Raw genomic sequence first — 17,913 nt, forward strand, 5'->3', positions numbered from 1 at the left:
GGGAAGCACCATAGTGGTAGGACATGTTGATAGAAATGTGGTGTTCAGAACCCCAGAGATTGTCAGTGTGATGGAGCTTGCACTACACATCATAAATAGGGTCCTGGACATTTTATGAAGGATTGATGACTGGAAGAGGAATCATATGATAAAGCACAGATGCAGACCTGTACATTGCGGGGGGGCGGGGGGGGGGGAAGAGTTGAGGATGGATGGCGCCCAATGTGGGGCTTGAACCCACTACCCTGAGAGTAAGAGTCTCATGTGAGGTGTCAGTGAGGTAAGGTTGGCTGTGGCTTGTCCTATGCCTCTGACCTCTCAGCTATCACTACAATATGTGGCTCCACGTTTTTTTAATTAATAAGACCATTTAGCAATTCATGGGATTACAAGGATGGGAAAGGAGAACACAATAGTGTCTCCATGTGTGCAGCTTACTGTGCAGCCAATGATCATGGCTTCTCTCTTTAGAGCAAGAGGCCAGAGCCAGTATCAGTAGGCAGCAATGACTGGAAGACAAAAGCCTTTGCCTCTGTATACCCACTGTGAACACTGGGTAACCTTTAAATCCAGCTGACACCTCTTTCTTCTTGGTGGAAACTTGATTTTGTAATTAGCCCTCCCTGTTACGTCTTTGTCTTTCAAGTGAGGCAGACCCTAGCTAGAGTCTGTGTGGGGGGAAGGAGATTAGGATACATTTCAGACAGTGGCTGGAACCATTTTTTTTGGCCAGTGACTGGCCAGGCCAGAAACAGGTGTGGTCAAGTCTTTGTTTTTGGACCATTTGTGTTATAACAAGATAGCAGAGTGTATTCCATTTTTCGATTTAAAAAATTCAAGAGATTTGTTTATTTTTATATGTGCCCCCCTCCGTGTGTGTGTGTGTGTGTGTGTGTGTGTGTGTGTGTGTGTGTGTGTGTGTGTGACAGAGGCCAGAAGAGGGTATTGGATCCCCTGGAAGGAGCTGTAGTTACAGGTGGTTGTGAGCTGCTGGATGTGGGTGACTCTGGTCCTCTGAAAAGGCTGCAAGCTCTCTTAACCACTGAGCCATCTCTGAGCACTGAGGCTGTGTATTTTTTTTTTTGTTTGTTTTTTGTTTTTTTTCGAGACAGGGTTTCTCTGTGTAGCTTTGCGCCTTTCCTAGAAACTCACTTGGTAGCCCAGGCTGGCCTCGAACTCACAGAGATCCACCTGGCTCTGCCTCCCGAGTGCTGGGATTAAAGGTGTGCGCCACCACCGCCCGGCTGAGGCTGTGTATTTTAAAAGAAGAGTTTCTTTAACCCGAAGTTGTGAGGTCAAGGGTGCAGTGCTGGCATGTGCTCAGCTGGCGAGCGCCTGCTGTGGTGTCACGCTCTGGGGGCAATGTAGAAAGGAAGGGGGGGTGCATGTGAAGAGCAGAGGTGCAGAGTGCACAAAGGGGCCAGACCGCTGCACAGCCACAGACTCAACGTCTGGTGCTGTTTCTTGACAGATATCAATCCCTTTCATAAGTGTGGAGCCCCTCAGACTCCCCTGCCCTACAGCACCATTATGGGGGGTAGAGGTTAAGCTTCCATATGAGTCTCCATGTAGACAAAAGTATTCAGAAGATGTACTGGAGCTCTTGGGACACAAGTATTTCCCTTAAAAAGAAAAAAGATTGAAAACAGCAGAGGAATTCTTCTAGTGGTCATGGCCAGATGTGGACATGGCCAGATGTGCACACTCAACCTGGCGGGTTGGGAGGTCTTTGGAAGCTAAATCCAATCCCATGGGCTGATGCAGAGAGAATCTGGGCCCCAGAGGATCTAAGTAACACTTTACAGAGGCTGGACCTGGGGACCTAATGAATGACAGAGCAGATGAGTCTGCCTCCACGTCAAGCCATTAACATAAGACCACACGGTTTTGACTAGTTTCTACCAGCTGCTCTCAAGTAGAAACAGTGACTCCAGGGAAAGAGTCCTTGGAGAATGGCCACTTGATGGCATGGAAGTCCAGCATTGGGCAAAGTTTGAGGAGACTAGACTTGTCCTTTGTACGTGGGGAGATTCAGGGTATGCCATTCCGATTGCCCGGCAGGAGCCCTCTGAGGTTGAGTCTTGGAAGGAGGGGAGGTGAGCCACAACGACAAGGCTCTGCTTCTGTGCAGGGGTGGGTGTGGAGCATCTTTTCATCTTAATTACTTCAGTGTCTGTTCTCTGTGCTTGAATCATTTCCAGAAAGGGGGCAGTGGGAAACAGTACTTAATAAAAATCCTTCGTTGTGAGGATACGCTGGTTTAGGGAGATGGGTGTCATGGAATTAGATGTCAAAGTTTCGTCTAGTTGTAGTATCTTAAATTTATCACTTAGTTGTTCCTGTTGGAAAATGGACCAGTTACTCAAACTTCATAACTAGTAATAAATGTTTGGGGGATACAATGAAATGATGCAACTTTGGAAAGTGATAGCAGTGGCAGGCATTTATTTGAAACTTTTTGTGCAATTTCAATTGAGAGTACATTGTTTATGTTGAGGTCAGATGAGCAATTTCAGAAGCTGCGAGAGGAACACAAACCTGGGTAGGTGTGTCTGTTGGGGATTTGTGAGTTGCTCTTCTTTCTGATTGTAAGCTTCTGTCCCCCACCTATTGTTACAAGACCATTTTTCTGATCACTGTTTTCTTCATCTCTTGCGCGCGCGCGCGTGTGTGTGTGTGTGTGTGTGTGTGTGTGTGTGTGTGTGTGTGTGTGTGTTTAAACCGTGCCTAGCCCTGAGCAGTTGGTGAATAGGGACAATTTGTCTTTGGCATTTCCTGTCTCTTGATGGAGCATTGCAGCTTTTATGTACAATGCTTTTGTCTTGTTCTCAGGAAGCTGTATTGATCTTTCCTGGGGAGCGACAGACTCCAGAGTGTGGTCATTATGACTCTGCAATGAAGCTTATCAATCCTGTGTTTCCTGCCTAGGAAGCGCCATCTGCTCTGCAGTGATTATTCTCATATGCAACCATGGGATTGTGTTTGGGTGATCTTAATGTACTACATTCCCCCGCCCCCTTATTTAAATGCTATAACCACCGCCATCCCCAGAAATGTCCCAAGACACAGTTGGCCTTGATATGCCCTGAAAATTGTACCCTGCTGCCATGCCTCTGCCAAGGCCTCCTCTGCTCAGATGGGTGGCTTGCTGTTCCGTCCTCCCTGCCCTGTGTGCTCACTCAGCTCCGTGCTGGTGTTGCTGTCTTGAGCCCGATGGTAATCGCTCCGAGTGCCCTGTATTTCGTCATATACCAGGCCCTAGGGCCAATGCACCGCCCTGCGGTGAGCTCTGGCTCTTGCCCTGCTGTCCTTCCCCTTTGCTCCAGCTTCCCCTGTGGCCTTCAGGGATGCCCCTTCCCACTGTGCTTTTAATTCTTGTCTTTTAATTGTGTTCACCTCGGCCAGCCCTGAGGGGTTCTTGCATGGTCAGAATTTGCTTTCTGTCTTTGCGTGATTAGCTGGACAATCAATTGCAGGACTTTCTTGAGCCCTGACAGATTTATTCTCATTCTGTTGAAGAGCCGACATGTGGTTGTAAATATTAGCAGGGTACCATTTGTTGTCTCCATACATGTATCTAGCACGTCCTGCTCAAAATAGGATGATAGAGTTTTGCTATTGTATGGAGCATGGACTTAAATTTTTATCACGTTTATTGATTGATTGATTGTGTGTAAGTGGGCACATGTGCCGTGACATACATTTGGTGGTCAGAGGACAACTTGCAGAAGTCTGCTCTTTCCTTTCATCATGTGAGTTCTAAGATTAAACTCAGATCATCAGTCATGGTGGCAAGCACCTTCACCCACTGAGGCCTCTTGCTCACCCAACTTTTTTTTTTTTAAATTATCAAATATTGCTTCCTTATGCTATGTTGATAACGTGTATTGTACTTTGCTCATAATCACTCCCATTACCCTTTCTTGTCCCCACTCTTTGCTGGTCCCAAACATTCCCCTTTGATTTTTATGTCTTGTTTTGCAAGATTCCACATCTAGGAGAATGCACATCTGTTTTTCTGAATCTGGCCTATTTCATTTAACATAGTGATTTGTGGTTCCATCTATTTTCCTTTAGATGACATAATTCTCTTCTCCGTTATGGCTGAATAAAATGCCATTGTGTGTGTATTCTTTGTTCATTTATCTGTTGGCCAGTACCTGGGCTGATTCTATAACTTACTTGTGAATAATGCTACAGTAACATGTATGTGTGGATATGGCAATATAAGGTGTGGACTTAAAGTTTAAATTTCTAAATCTCAATATGGCACTTAAGTAAGTTTGGTTATTTTATAGCGAGGTTAAGAAAACGTGTGCATGTTTATTTTTCCTTTCTGATCTTCCTTGGGATCCTAAGTAGTATCAGCATTGTGTGTGGTTCCAGACACTTGGTGCCAGCGATTCCAGGGAGCCTTTGGGAGCTGCTTGCTGATGCAGACTGTGTTCCTCTAGCGTTACAGTAGGATAGTATTAAAAGCTTTTCCAAAACTTCTTTTTAGATTTTAAGTTCTGGCTGCTATTGTTTGGTTGTTTGTAGCATGAATCTTAAATGGTCTTATTAATAAAAACAAACCTGGAGCTGGGTATTGGGGTCAACACTGGAAGATCCGAGAAGCAGAACAAGCTACAGCTTCCTCATCTTGCCAATTCCTCAGCTGATCCTGTTTCCTTAGACTAGAAACCTCTCAGCTGAACTGTGCTGCTCCAAAACCTAAAAGCTTAACCTGCCTAGTTCCTGGTTTTCAGGCCTTACATACCTTCTGCTTTCTGCCCTCACTTCCTGGGATTAAAGGCTCACTTCTTGGGATTAAAGGCCTTACTCACCATGCCTGGCTGTTTCCAGTGTGGCTTTAAACTCACAGAGATCCGCATGTCTCTCTGCCTCCCAAGTGACAGGATTAAAGACATGTGTGCCACCATTTTCTGGCCTCTATATCTAGTGGCTGTTCTGTTCTCTGACCCCAGATAAGTTTATTAGGGTGCACAGTATTTTGGGGGAACACAATACCACCACAGTTGTTTGTATTATTTGAAAGTAGTTTATATTTAGTGTGTTTAGACCTGAGCTATTTAATCGTGGCATACCTGTATTTGTGAAGGCTACTAGTGAAGATACTGCTGGTCTAGGTTAGTCTCCTGGGGAGCATCAACTGTCATCTCACTCTACATACATTTTCATACGTGTCTTATTTAGGGTTTTATTGCTGTGAAGAGACACGATGACCATGGCAACTCTTAAAAAGGAAAACATTTAATTGGTGCTGGCTTACAATTCAGAGGTTTAGTTCATTATCTTCATGGCAGATGGCATGCAGGCAGATAGGGTACTAGAGAAGGAACTGAGAGTTCTGCATCTTGATCTGCAGGGAGCAGACTGTGTGCCACACTGGGAATGACTTGAGCATAGGAGACCTCAAAACCAGCCTCCACAGTGACACATTTGCTCCAGCAAGGCCATGCTTCCTAACAGTGCCACTCCCTGTGGGTCAGCATTCACACACATGTGTCTATGGAGGCCATAGCTATTCAGACCACCACAATGTGTGTCTTTTAAAAGACCTGCCTATTAGTGTATTTAGTATGTAGTTAGCTGTGTGTTTAATAGTATTTTAACAGAGTCAGCTTAAACCTGTGATTGGGAGAAAACATTTACGCAGGCATATGGGAGATAGAAATAAACGTCCCAAGCACTCACCAACAGAACAGGGTGCTCAGTGAATCAACACATTTGTAGAATTACAATAGCACACACAAAAGCTGTTTGTAGACACTGCATTTTTGTCAGGTGCTCACTGCCTTACAAATGATTGTTTATCATCGTGTGCACTGTTGGTGGGAACAGAAAGTGGTATGGCTGTTGTGGGAAACAGTATGGTTGTTCCTCAGACAAAGGAATGGAATTGCTGTACAATCTAGAAATTTCACTTCTGGGTATACATACTGAAAAATGGAAAGCAAATACTTAAAAACAGATCCTCAGTATCTGTATTCACAGTAGCTTTAGTCATAGCTGCCTGAAGGTGCCGGCAGCTGCAGGGCCCCTGGGTGAGTGAGTGGAATATAATCCAGCTTTGGAAGAGAAGTCCTTTTGCACACCACGCATGGATGAAATGTGAGCGCGCGCACATGCGCGCGCACACACACACACATACACACACACACCAAAATAAATAAAAAAAATAAACAGTTGCATGCTCCGACTTTGGAGGCACCTGCCTAGGCAACCATCCAATTAGAAAGGAGGGAAGCTGAATGGGAGATGGTGGTCAGTGGGTGTGGCCTGGGCTTTACCAGGTGAAACCCTTGTTGGAGATGGTCATGTACCAGTGTGAATGCACCCAGTACCTTGGAGCTGTGTGCCCCAGAGATGGTTAAGATGGACAGCCAAGCAACAGCTCAGTTGCAGATTGTGCTTTGGGTGGGGAAGGTAAAAATGACCATGACATGGGGAGGTGGAGACAGGAGTCTCTGGGGAAGTGGGTGAGACAAAGATGGCCGCATGTGGATGATGACTAAAACTGGATGAGGCTTGTCCATCAGGGTTCACTGTGCTCTTCTGATTATTGTGTATATATCTGAACATTCCCATAATCGTTTGAACGTTCTTGTTTGTCGTTCGGTTAAGAAGACTGCTTGCTTTTTCCATGGTGAATGGGTGCTTCAAGAGAGAGGTGCGAGCTGGTGTGGGATGGAGCTGGTCTGCTCTTTAGTGCAGAGGCTCAGGAGAGTGCAGCTGTGGAGGGAGGGAAGGGAGTTTTTCTGCAGGCAGATAATTTTGAGGCACCCGCGTGGCTTGCACTAAAAAACATGAGTCCTCTGAATGTCTGATACATGGGCATCAGTTCTTCATTCCTGCAGAAACCTCTTCTGAAGGGCTTAGTCGGGTTTTATTTGTCTTTGCTTCGGGAACCACAGTGTCTCAGTAAAGTTAATCTGGAAAAGACCATGGCAAGCCCCTACCCTTAGCTGAGGAGCTGTTGGCACTAAATGAAAAGTCACTGTCCTAAAGGGAGCTACTAGCAAGGTGTCCACGACCCAGGAAACACCCCACATCCATGCACATGCAGGCAACCCTGAGAAGTTAGTGGGTTAAGTGGATATTTTTTAAAAAACATGAAAGTAGGAGGGTGTCTTTGGAAAAAAGGGTCAGAGTTGGGGGGTGGGGGTGGTGGATAAGAAAGGGGAATGGAAGGTGAATGTGGTCCACATACATTATAAATAATAGTACGTTTTCAAAAAGTGAATAATTTTTTAAAAGAAAGGAAAAATACAATGGCATGTATTTCATGGAGCAATGTTTAGAATGCCACCTCCCCCCACCACACACATAAAGAACCCCAAAGCTGGATTCTGTGTTGTGGCCCAAAGACTGCTTTCATCCTGATTAGAGCCTAAGACTCTCTTGCAGTCAACACAGGATCTTCCTGTGAGCAGGACCCACGTATCCAAGGCTCCCACACTTCAGCTGTACTACCGAGGCAGCCACATGCAGATAGAAATAGCCTGACATGTGCCTACATGGAGCTCCATAGTGTGCTGCCTGATCACTTAAGACATTTTCTAAAGACAAAAATTGTACATAAGAGGGTTTTCTTTTAAAAATTTCTTTATCAATAGTATTTAAGTTTTATGGCATTCTTACTTTTGGTTATAAAAGCATCTGAGTACAAGACCAAGAGGAAGGCCGTTTTGTTGGAGTCATATAAAGATGACTGTGTATAACTAATGTGGGAGCTAATTCTTGGCACCACTGTGATGAGCTGATGGACTTTTAAAAGGAAGCCAGGGGGTGCCGATGTGGCGCTTTGGGTAAAGGTGCTTGCTGCCAAGTCTGACAACCTGAGTTCTGTCTCTGGTACTCACATTGCATGGTAGAAGGAGAGAACCAACTTCCTCAGCTTGTTCTCTGATTTCCACATGTGCACCGTGACGTAAGTGTGTGCCCATACACTAAATGTGTTTTGTTTTTGTTTTTAATTGGCAAAGAGGAGGCTGGAAAGATTCCTCAGCAATTAAGAGCAAGTATTACTCTTACAGAGGACCCAAGTTTAGTTCCCACCATCCATATCAGGCAGCTGACAACCCCCTGTAACTCCAGATCTATGAGGATCAGATACCTCTGGCCTCAATGGCGTCTGCACTCAAGTGCGCATTAACTCACACACACGTAATTAAAAATGAAGTGAACCCTTAAAAAGCTAGCAAAAAAAAACTAATATTGACAGCTTGGTTTTTTGGTGGGATAATATTTTCTAACATACATAACTCTTGGATTAGAGAGATGGCTCAGCGATTAAAGGCTAGGCTCACAACCAAAAAATATATAAATATAAAATAAGTAATTCTTGCATTTCTTTTTAAATTTGTACCTATAATTCTAGGGAAATTTGAGCCTATCCTGTCCCACCTAACAGAACAAGGTGAGATTACTTAGTTCTTCTTTTTTCTTTTTTTGTTTTTTCTGTTTTTCGAGACAGGGTTTCTCTGTGTAGCTTTGCGCCTTTCCTGGAACTCACTTTGGAGACCAGGCTGGCCTCAAACTCCCAAGTGCTGGGATTAAAGGCATGCACCACCACCGCCCAGCTTTCTTTTTTCTTGATAGGATGTATTAATCATCATTTTCATGCTATAATGTACAAATGATGTTGGCCAGTAACTTTTAGCATGTACTGAAATTGTCAAAATGGAAAGAAGAGAATATTCCATGAAGTTTGGAAATGAATCATCTATGACCCAAGGGAAGGGTCTGTCAGTGACTGACAGTTGTGAAAGCTAATAGTCACATTAGTAGCAGTTAACACTAGGGAGCATTGGCACTCAACATTCGGGGACTGTTCAGCACCAAGGACAGCGACACAAAAAAGCCATGGTCACTAGGGAACATTACCACTCACCCGTGCAGGGACTGGTCAACATCGAGGACAGTCAGGCTGTAAGTGGGGATTTGTTTAAAGGAGTTTCTTGTTGGAATTCCTGCGTGTTTTGTCAGAGTCCAAGGAAACACCACAGCAAGGTTTCATTCTTGTGTTGCTATTTCCGGGGCTGGTTCATCCACGACAAAGTCTGAACACTTCCTGTGTGCAGAATTCTATGTAATTATTGAGAGATGCCAAAGGGGCAAAGCCTGCGAGAGCCTGTGCTTTGTTTACCAACGTATCTCAGGAGCTGTGACATCTGAGCAGATCTTCTGCCTGGGAATGCTCAGCTGGCCTTAGGGGATAGAGGAACACCAGGAGCAAGAGGTGAGGGTACTGATTTCAGCTCCTACATTGAGAGTAACAGTCCAAGGCTTCTCCGTTGCCTGGGGTTGTTACTTGGGTTAGGGCCGATTTTCTTCAAAATTATCCCCACATCATCCAGCCTGATGTACCAAGATACCACATTCTGGTCTCAGGATTCAAAGGTTCAGGTCCCTACCCGGAATGCTATACTGTTCATACTTTCTACTTAGCCACCTCCTATCCAGCCCTTAGGTCTCCACTTGGACACAGTTCTTCCCAGTCCCCAATCAGGACTGTGTGTGATCCGAAACCTACAAGCATGACTAGTCCCAGAGAGGCAGGGCAGAAGGGCGCTGGGGTCCAAATGGAGTCTTTCAGGAGTACCCCTCAGCCCTAGACACTTGTTCTTCGTGAAAATGATCATTTCAAAGCAGCGAATGTGCCTGATGGTTTGTGCAATGACAGAAATCGCTAGCAGTCTCATCTTATCCACAAAACCCTGGTGTATTGTCATTTTCCAATAGACACCTAATGAGTGATTAGATACCATTGGAATATGTCAGTCAAGAAGTTGGTGATGTGCATGGGGAGGAGGTTGTGGGTTGTTCTGGAGTCTGGCAGTGTGCTTGTGCTTATGGGAGTGGGAGGAAGGGATGGAATAGTGTCTGGGGTGTAAAGACTACAGGAGAGGTGGGCAGAGAGCCTGAGAGAAGAGGCTTATATTGACTTGAGATGAGGGAGAGCACTTTCAGCAGCAACCTGCCATAGACATATACTGTTCCCCTGGGCAACCACCTAATGACAGGTGCCTATGGGATTTTTCCAATCCTTGCATATACTTGTTTGTGACCACATTCTAATCATACAAGCTGCAGGCCATCCTGTGTTCAAGTCTATTCAGTGTTGATTTGGGGCCACTCTGAGGACTGTGAAATCAACCAGGGACTTTCTGCAGCGTGTTGTGCTTGGCTTCCTACCTGAGAGACATTTTCTCCCGTGGCATTTTACTGGGAGGTTTGGCTCCAGCCCTGTATTCCATTGGTAAGGGTAGGTGTCTCAGAACAAGGCAAGGGGGAACATATTTGCAGAGGTACTGGCTTAGAGCCTGCCATCTCTGAGAGGTCCAGCAACAGCATGGGGTTCCTGGGCTGGCCGTGTCTCTGGGTAGAAGATTTGCTCTGTGATTATCACTAATGTTGTGGCACACACTGTGCTATTGAATAGCTTGTTAAGATCTTGGAAGTAAAAAGCCAAGCCCTGTGACATGCCCCGTGTGCGCTGAGCCTGTAGCATAAGTTTACTTTGCCTGGGTTGTGCAGACTGAAGCATATTGGAAGAAGCAAAAACGTGGCCAAATTCAAGAAGCATGGTGGCCAGGCTGCATCAGCAGTTACCACCCCCCATTCTTTGACACCCGGGCTTCTCTCTGACTGCGCATGAATTCTCATGTTCACAGTGGCTCACAGTAGACCTGACTGAGAGCCAGCAGTTTCTATCCATTTTCAGACACCTAATTTGTAGAATTTTGAAATGCCTAGTAAGGCACCTAGGGAAATATTTTTCTAGAAAAGTAATCATTGTTCATGATATAGAAATTATACTCTAGAACCATGAAGTGGTAAGTGAAAAGCTGTTCTTCTGGGATAACAGCTTCTTGGACAGCCACCCACAATGCTTCTTTCTTTCCTGTCTTTTTTCTTTTTTTCCCGCTGCTTCAGATAAGCAGATGGCTTATGTCTCCATTCAGCAGCAGCAATTTGTGCATCTGCTGATGTCCCCATGTTTCTGTAGCAGCAGGAGAGGTGGTCGCTTCAGACCTACTTCCTTGTGTGCCTTATGATTGTTTTCTTTGGCTATCTGCATGTTGACAGTAATGCCTGTTCTATAAGGCCCCTGTAAATATTTTGACTTATAGGAGAGAAGAAATTGGAAGGATATAGTACTGGAACTCAAATTTTGGGGTCTAAATTAGCTTTTGTTGTGTACTGCTTTTATTATGTTGAGATATGTCCCTAATATCCCTAATATTCTCCAGGATTTTTTTTAACCATGAAGGCATGTTGGACTTTGTTAAAGTATTTTTTCTACATATAATGAAGTGTTGTATACTTTGTGTCCCTCCATCTGTTTATGTAGTGGATTACTTTATTGATGCTTAATTCATCCCTGCATGTCTATGATAAAGCCCACTTGATCATGGTGGATTCTCTTTTTGATGTGTTTCTGAACTTTGTTTGCAAGTATGTGGTTGATAATTTTTGCATCTATGTTCATCAGAGAGATTGACTTATAATTCCCTTTTCTTTTGGGTCTTTGTCTGGTGTTGGTATCAGGATGCTTGGTGTGGAATAATCCTCTTGTACATTGTAAAGATTTGTCACTCGAATTGGTTTACTAAAACACCAATTGGCCAGTAGCTATGCAGGAAGTATAAGTGGGGTGATCAAATTAAGAATGCTGGGAAGAGGAAGGGTGGAGTCAGGAGTTACCAGCCAGATGCAGAGGGAGCAGGAGATGAGTGTGCCATGCTAATAAAGGTACTGCCATGTGGTAGAGCGTAAATAAGGAATATGGGTTAACTTAAAATGTAAGAGCTAGTTAGTAATAAGCCTGAACTATGGGCAGAGCATTTATAATTCATATAAGCCTCTGTGTGGTAATTTGGGAAGCAGCTGATGGGTATTTGGGAGTTGCTGGAGGAAAAGAAACTTCCGTTTACAGATGCTTCTGGCTTTGTAAAATGAACTTGGAAGTGTATTTATTTATTTAGCACAGACTAACTTGGGGAGTGTTGATGTTAGTTCTTGAAGGTCTGGTAGAATTCTGGGCCTATCCATCTGCCCCTGGCTTTTTTAGTTGGGAGAATTTTAGTTACTGTTTCTATCTCACTGGTTGTCATGTTTAATTATTTGCTTCTTATTGGTAGAAGTATTAAGGCAACTCTATGTAGTTAAAAGGGAGGTTTATTTTGTGATGTAACTTACAAGTAAAGGGATAGGTTACAGGGTCCAGGAAAGGTATAGTGCAGTCCAGCAGTGTTCTCTGGAGAACATCGCTTCTTCTTGATTGAACTTTGGTAGGTCATATATCTAGAAATCATTCATTTCTTTTGCATTTTCTAGTTTAGTAGAATGTACATTTTTAAAGTACATCTTCAGTGGTTCTCTGACTTTCCTCAGTGTCTGTTGTAATGTCAACCTTTAACCTCTAATTGTATTAATTTGGTGTTCTCGCTCTCTGTGGATTTGGCTAAAAGTTTGTCTCTTTTCAAAGAACCAACTTTTCATTTTATTTGTTCTTTGTATTTTTCATTTCTATTTAATTAATTTCAGTCCCAGTTCTGGTTATCTCCTCTCATTTACTCTATCTGGATGTTTGTTCTTGTTTTTCCAAGGCATGCAGTTAGTAATTTGAGATCTCTCAAAAATTTTTGATGTAGACACAGCACAGTAAACTTCCTCTTAGGATCCACCATTATTGTGACCCATGGATTTTGGTGTGTTGTGTTTTCATTTTCACTCAATTCTAGGAATTTTTAAATTTCCTTCTTGATTTTTTTTCAGTGACCTAATTATCATTCAATACCATGGTTTTTAGTCTCTGTGAGTTTATGTATTTTCTGTAGTTTTTATTGCAATTGGAGTTCTGTAGGCCAGTTTTACGCTGAGGGACATCTCTTTCTATTGGTTTGGGAAATTTTCTTATTTGGTTTTTACTGAAAATATTCTGTGTCTTCATTATACAATTTTCCCCCTTCTGTGACCATAATCTGAAGGTTAGGTCTTTTTTAGAATTTTGATTCTATAGTTGGCTGAAGTTTGTCTAACTCACTAGAATTCCTTGATCCCATCTTGATGGAAGCCATTGTGACATTCCTGACGAGGCAAATGAAGTTTTATGTTACTGTAATTTAAGACTAAGTCTAAGCAAGGTGTAGTAGCACACGTCTTGTACTCAGGAGATGGAAGCTGGAATGGGAGGCCACAAGTTCAAGGCCAGCCTTGTCTGTGAAGTTGAGGCCAGCTTTTCTCTCTAAACCAGAGAAACTAAAATGTGCCTTCAAGTGTCAAGATGCCTATCATCAAAGGCTGCAACCAAAGTTGAGGTAGTTAAGTTATGGGATTGAAACACATGGTGTGGAATCAGTCATGGTATTTGTTGTTTTGGATTGTAATTTGAATTAAAAAAACAAAACTAACACTTGATGCAGAAAAGGGGACCGTGGCACAAAAATGGATAACCAACCTAAGGGGAGGTGTGGGCCCTGGGGAGGAGAATGGAACTTCTCAGCCATACCTATTTGTCTGTCTGTTTGTCTATCTGTCACAGAGACTAGTAGAAAAGTGAGTTAGGTAGAGCTGCAGGCTGGATGATAGCTTCTCTATTGATGCAGGACCAGTTTGGAAGTGTTAAGTAAACAAACATTTTAGGCTTAAAGCAGAAATGCGCACCTATTAATTACATCTTCTGTGAATGTACTTCAGGTGCTAAGGAGGCCCTGTGATATGGCAAAGGAGGAAGTATGGGCTGCTTGCAAATAAGAGCTATTTCCTTGACTCAAATTTGCATCAGAGGAGAGAACCACATGAGCACATGCCTGATCTGATTTGCTTAGGACTTGTCCATGATGAGAATTTAGATTATCCCAATAGTTATTCTAAATATTTAATCATAACTTACAGTGTATTGCTTTAGAGCACACGTCTGTGAACTTTAGAGTCAAGCCAATATAACTTATTAACATTTGTCTAGAGTTTAAATTTAGTTGAACCTCAGGAAAAGTTCTGGAAGATGAACTGACTGAAATATGTGTGGACTACTTTTGTTGCAAGATGAAGGTAGAACTTAAGTTGATCACAGAATTAAACAATGCCGTTGATACACACAGACACCAACAATAGTGTTGATGCAGAGGCTACTTGTTAACTTAGGAACTGTAACTTCATGGTATTTATGAATGGAATTAAAACCCATAAGCTGCTTGTCTTCATTATACAGTAGGGAAGGCTGATTCCAGGGGAACTGGCAGCAGGATTTCTGAATTTTAAATCACAGCTCCAGCAAACTGAAGTACTGAGTAAGTGGCTTTTGGTCATTTTGACCATTGAAAATAGCCCGAGACATGTTTGGCATCAGAACTACCTTTATTTTCCAGGAGAAGAATGAATTTCAAGATTAACATAGGATTGTGAAAATCGTGCTGGGTCCTGAAGCTTAGAGGCTAGTGATGCGGAGCAGAAAGACTTGGGGTCCTTGGTGGGGTTTGTTTGAGTCCAGTTGGCCCTTGCTGTCACTTCCTGAATTCTGCTGCCCTTCAGGTGGGAGCAGCAGCCCCCACTGCCCTGGGTTGGCGGGTACCCCATCTTGCACCTGCCTTTCCATCTAGAGCTCGGGCACATGCTGTGTTGCCTGGATGAGCCAATGCTCACTTTCCCCGGAGAAGCCGGTCAGTTTCCATGAACTGCAGCAGGCTCTGGAAGCCAGGAGTTCTGAAACCTCTATTTCTTCTGTCATTCCACTGTTGTAGCTCAACCGTATACTTTGCTTTCTTGCCCTGTTGTGTATGTGTACACAGATATATGTCTATCAGTAACAAAGTTAAATTGTTAACTTCATTTGTATCTTTAATTTCATATAAAAGTAATGTATCCTAGTTTCAAAAAATGAGTGAAATACTACTTTAGCTTTGTAGATCAAACTTGGGATTGGATGATTGTCGTTGTTCCAGCTTTTAAAGGGATAGAAGGGGGAACCTTCCAGGGAGACGAGCTCTGATGCTGCGAATAAAGTGTGCACATTCATTCTTCTGAGGCCAAGTTGCTTCTGCTACTTTGCATTTTAGTGTCACGTTAGAGTTTCATTTCATGCTCATTTGTTCATTCACATGTGTTTTTATTTTTAGCTCTAAGCAAAAGGCATGAGGCCTCAGCTGAAATGAGGTGGCTTTGAGGTCATCCGATTTCTAGACGTGTGCGGTCACCTGGTCCTGAAAGTCCTCTACACAGCATGGTAATGACAAAAATCTAAGGGATGGAGAGGGGCCTCATGTCCCCACCTGCCCCACCCCCACCCCAGTGCCTCCCCTTGGAAGATGTGAAAATCCTTAGCTTACCGATGTTCCAGACTGGGTCATATGTTAACATCAGAAAAGCACAGGCATATCAAATGTTTTAGGTGTGTGTAAACCAGTTTCTGTTTTGGTTGTTTGGTTTTGCTTAAGTAGCAATAAAATATATGCCAAACGAGAAGCCCTGAGCCCTTAGGAATTTGCATACTGAAAACCCAGTAGGATTTGCTCCTGAACAAAAGGGAGTCCAGGCTTCCTAGGATTTTTGGTGCAAAAGAAGGAATTCTTGCCAGGGTATTCTCTCCTATGATAAAGAATTTTGATGTTATGTATCTGTGTGTGATTTGTTTTCAAAAGGTAAATCACCTTTTGAGGATCAGTTATTTTTTATTTAATTATTTGACATGTATCATCAGTCAGCTCTGCTTTAATTGCTAATGTTTAGAATGTCTTATGTGTTTATATAGTTTGTAGTGGAGGGTAGTAGAACTGTGGGATAGATAGCTGTATGTCTTTGCACATATGTTAATATTAGGGAAGCGTTTTTGGGGAGGTGCCATCTCTTAGTTGTTTGCTTTATTCTCATGGACCAAGCCCCATGAAGTCTGCTAAAAAAACTGTGCTTCGAGAAAGGACTGGGCTTGATTCTGGGGAAGACTGAGATTCTTTGCTCAGATTCACAAGGGGTCCTGAGCCACTAACTCAGAGAAGGGGTTCTCCGAGTCAGTTCACATTCTGCACTAGATACAGTTCCATCCGCTTCAAAATACCTCACAGGTTTGCTGCGTTTTAGCCTCAGTCATGAAGTGGCTTCATCACTGAGCTCTAAGGGGGGGCAAATCTCATCCTAGTCTAGCAGGTCATGCAGAAGGCAAGTTCCAAATTGTTACCCAGTGGACAGTTTCATTTTAAAGCAATGCCACGTTCCATTTCCTGTTTCCTGTCATGGATGCTCATCAGCACTTCTGTGCTTTGCTTCCCGTTGGTCTGTAGTATTTTCTCAGCCTGTAATCTTACATGTTGGGAGTGGCAAGATTCAGGGAAGGATTCCCTTCACATCTGTGACATTTTATGATGAGAGGCAGTTGTTCACATGCACCAAGATAAAGCCCGCCCGTGGACCTCGGGCTCCAATGGGTCACCCAGGAGAAATGCACTGTGTGTGTCTCAGCTTGTCCTCACTGGCAGCCTTGTCCTGTTTAGACAAAAGCAGCGATTAGCAGGTTGTTCCTGTATGCAGGGTTCTCTTGGAAAGGAGAACTCGGAGCCCTTAGTTTTCTATAGAAGAATGCCCTGACCTTAAGGGGCATGTTTTCTAAACCACAGTGGAGGAGTCGGTCATGGCTCCTTTTTGTGTATTAATAGTATCTTAGAAGAAGGGGCCGAGCTGTAGATTTCTATAGTCACAGTCCCAGCACTTGAAAGGCGTAGCAACATGGTAAGACTGCCCTAGGTGTGGGATGTGGGAGAAGATCTTAATGAGAAACAGTTACTGGCATTGCTGATGCCTGTATGTTTAAAAATTGTAATCTCTACATCTCTGGCTGGGCTTAGTGGCATGCCTGTTATCTCAGCACTCCAGAGGTAGAGCCAGGTCCATCTTTCTGAGTTCTAGGCCATCCCAGTCTATGTAGAGAGTTCTAGGCTGGCCAGGGCTACATAGTGATCACTCACTCACACACATTCTCTCTCTCTCTCTCTCTCTCTCTCTCTCTCTCTCTCTCTCTCTCTCTCTCTCTCACACACACACACACACACACACACACACACACACACAAACATGCACGCACACCTGATTTCTTATTACCCAAACCAAATGGAATTTTTGTTTTTTGTTTTTTAAATAGAAAAAAAGAAAGCGAAGCGAGCCCGCTTGGTTATGCTGGCCCCTGTTGAGTTAGAAGACGTGGTGATCTTTAATGCTAAGTGCTAGAAGTTAGCGCGCTGGAGGACACACACCAGTCACTGTCACTCAGCTAAAAAGTAGCTTCGAAACATGTGACTTGTTCAGGAAAAAGCCCGTGGCTTCGTTCACGCGCCTCAGTGTCTTCGCCACGGTTCCAAGAGAGGAGGACAGGACTCTGCCATTAAAGACTTAGAAACGTGAAAAGGTGTTGACCCAGCCAATAGGGAACAAGCAGGTGGCACATATGAGTGTAGCTGGATAGTTTATATAGTTTTATATAGAGGTATAGTTTATTTTGCTGTATGGAAACTGCTTTGTTTTAAAGTAAAGCTTAAGAGCTAATGTAGCACCAGTAAAGCATTAATGTTGAAATGTTTGGAAATTTATAGAAGTCAGTATTGACCTTTTCTGAAAAAGCCTTTTCTTTTGCCCTTGTTTAATTTATTTTCCCTTTTTTGTTTTTTAGGTTTGCAATTTTTTTTGGTGATGGCATGTTCAGAATCTTGGATCCCTAAGTTGAATGTTGGAAATATGTAGGAGCCTTGGAAATGATGTTGTTTTCCTATTTTCATGTTTTGGTGGGTGAATCAGTAGATTAATAAATGCATGTGAAGGAACTCTGTACCTGTCAGCTGACAGGGGTGTCTCAGGGTTGTCGCCTGTCACCTCTCGTGTTCTGGGTAGTGTGGGTTTCCTCCCGTCATGCTTTGGTTAGAG

At 43.5% G+C, this 17,913-nt stretch overlaps 1 protein-coding gene and 1 long non-coding RNA gene across 2 annotated transcripts in view; both read left to right on the top strand.

Annotated features, from left to right (window-relative positions):
- The window catches only part of Xkr6 (XK related 6), a 256,506-nt gene that overhangs the window by 44,724 nt on the left and 193,869 nt on the right, over nt 1-17,913 (top strand). The gene's annotated exons all lie outside the window — the stretch shown is intronic.
- LOC143267407 (uncharacterized) lies at nt 1,081-17,813 on the top strand. Its single transcript, XR_013042482.1, has 2 exons — nt 1,081-15,232; nt 17,663-17,813. It is a non-coding gene; the product is annotated as an uncharacterized LOC143267407 (long non-coding RNA).

This window comes from Peromyscus maniculatus, chromosome 9, assembly GCF_049852395.1.
Source record: "Peromyscus maniculatus bairdii isolate BWxNUB_F1_BW_parent chromosome 9, HU_Pman_BW_mat_3.1, whole genome shotgun sequence".
NCBI lineage: Eukaryota > Metazoa > Chordata > Mammalia > Rodentia > Cricetidae > Peromyscus > Peromyscus maniculatus.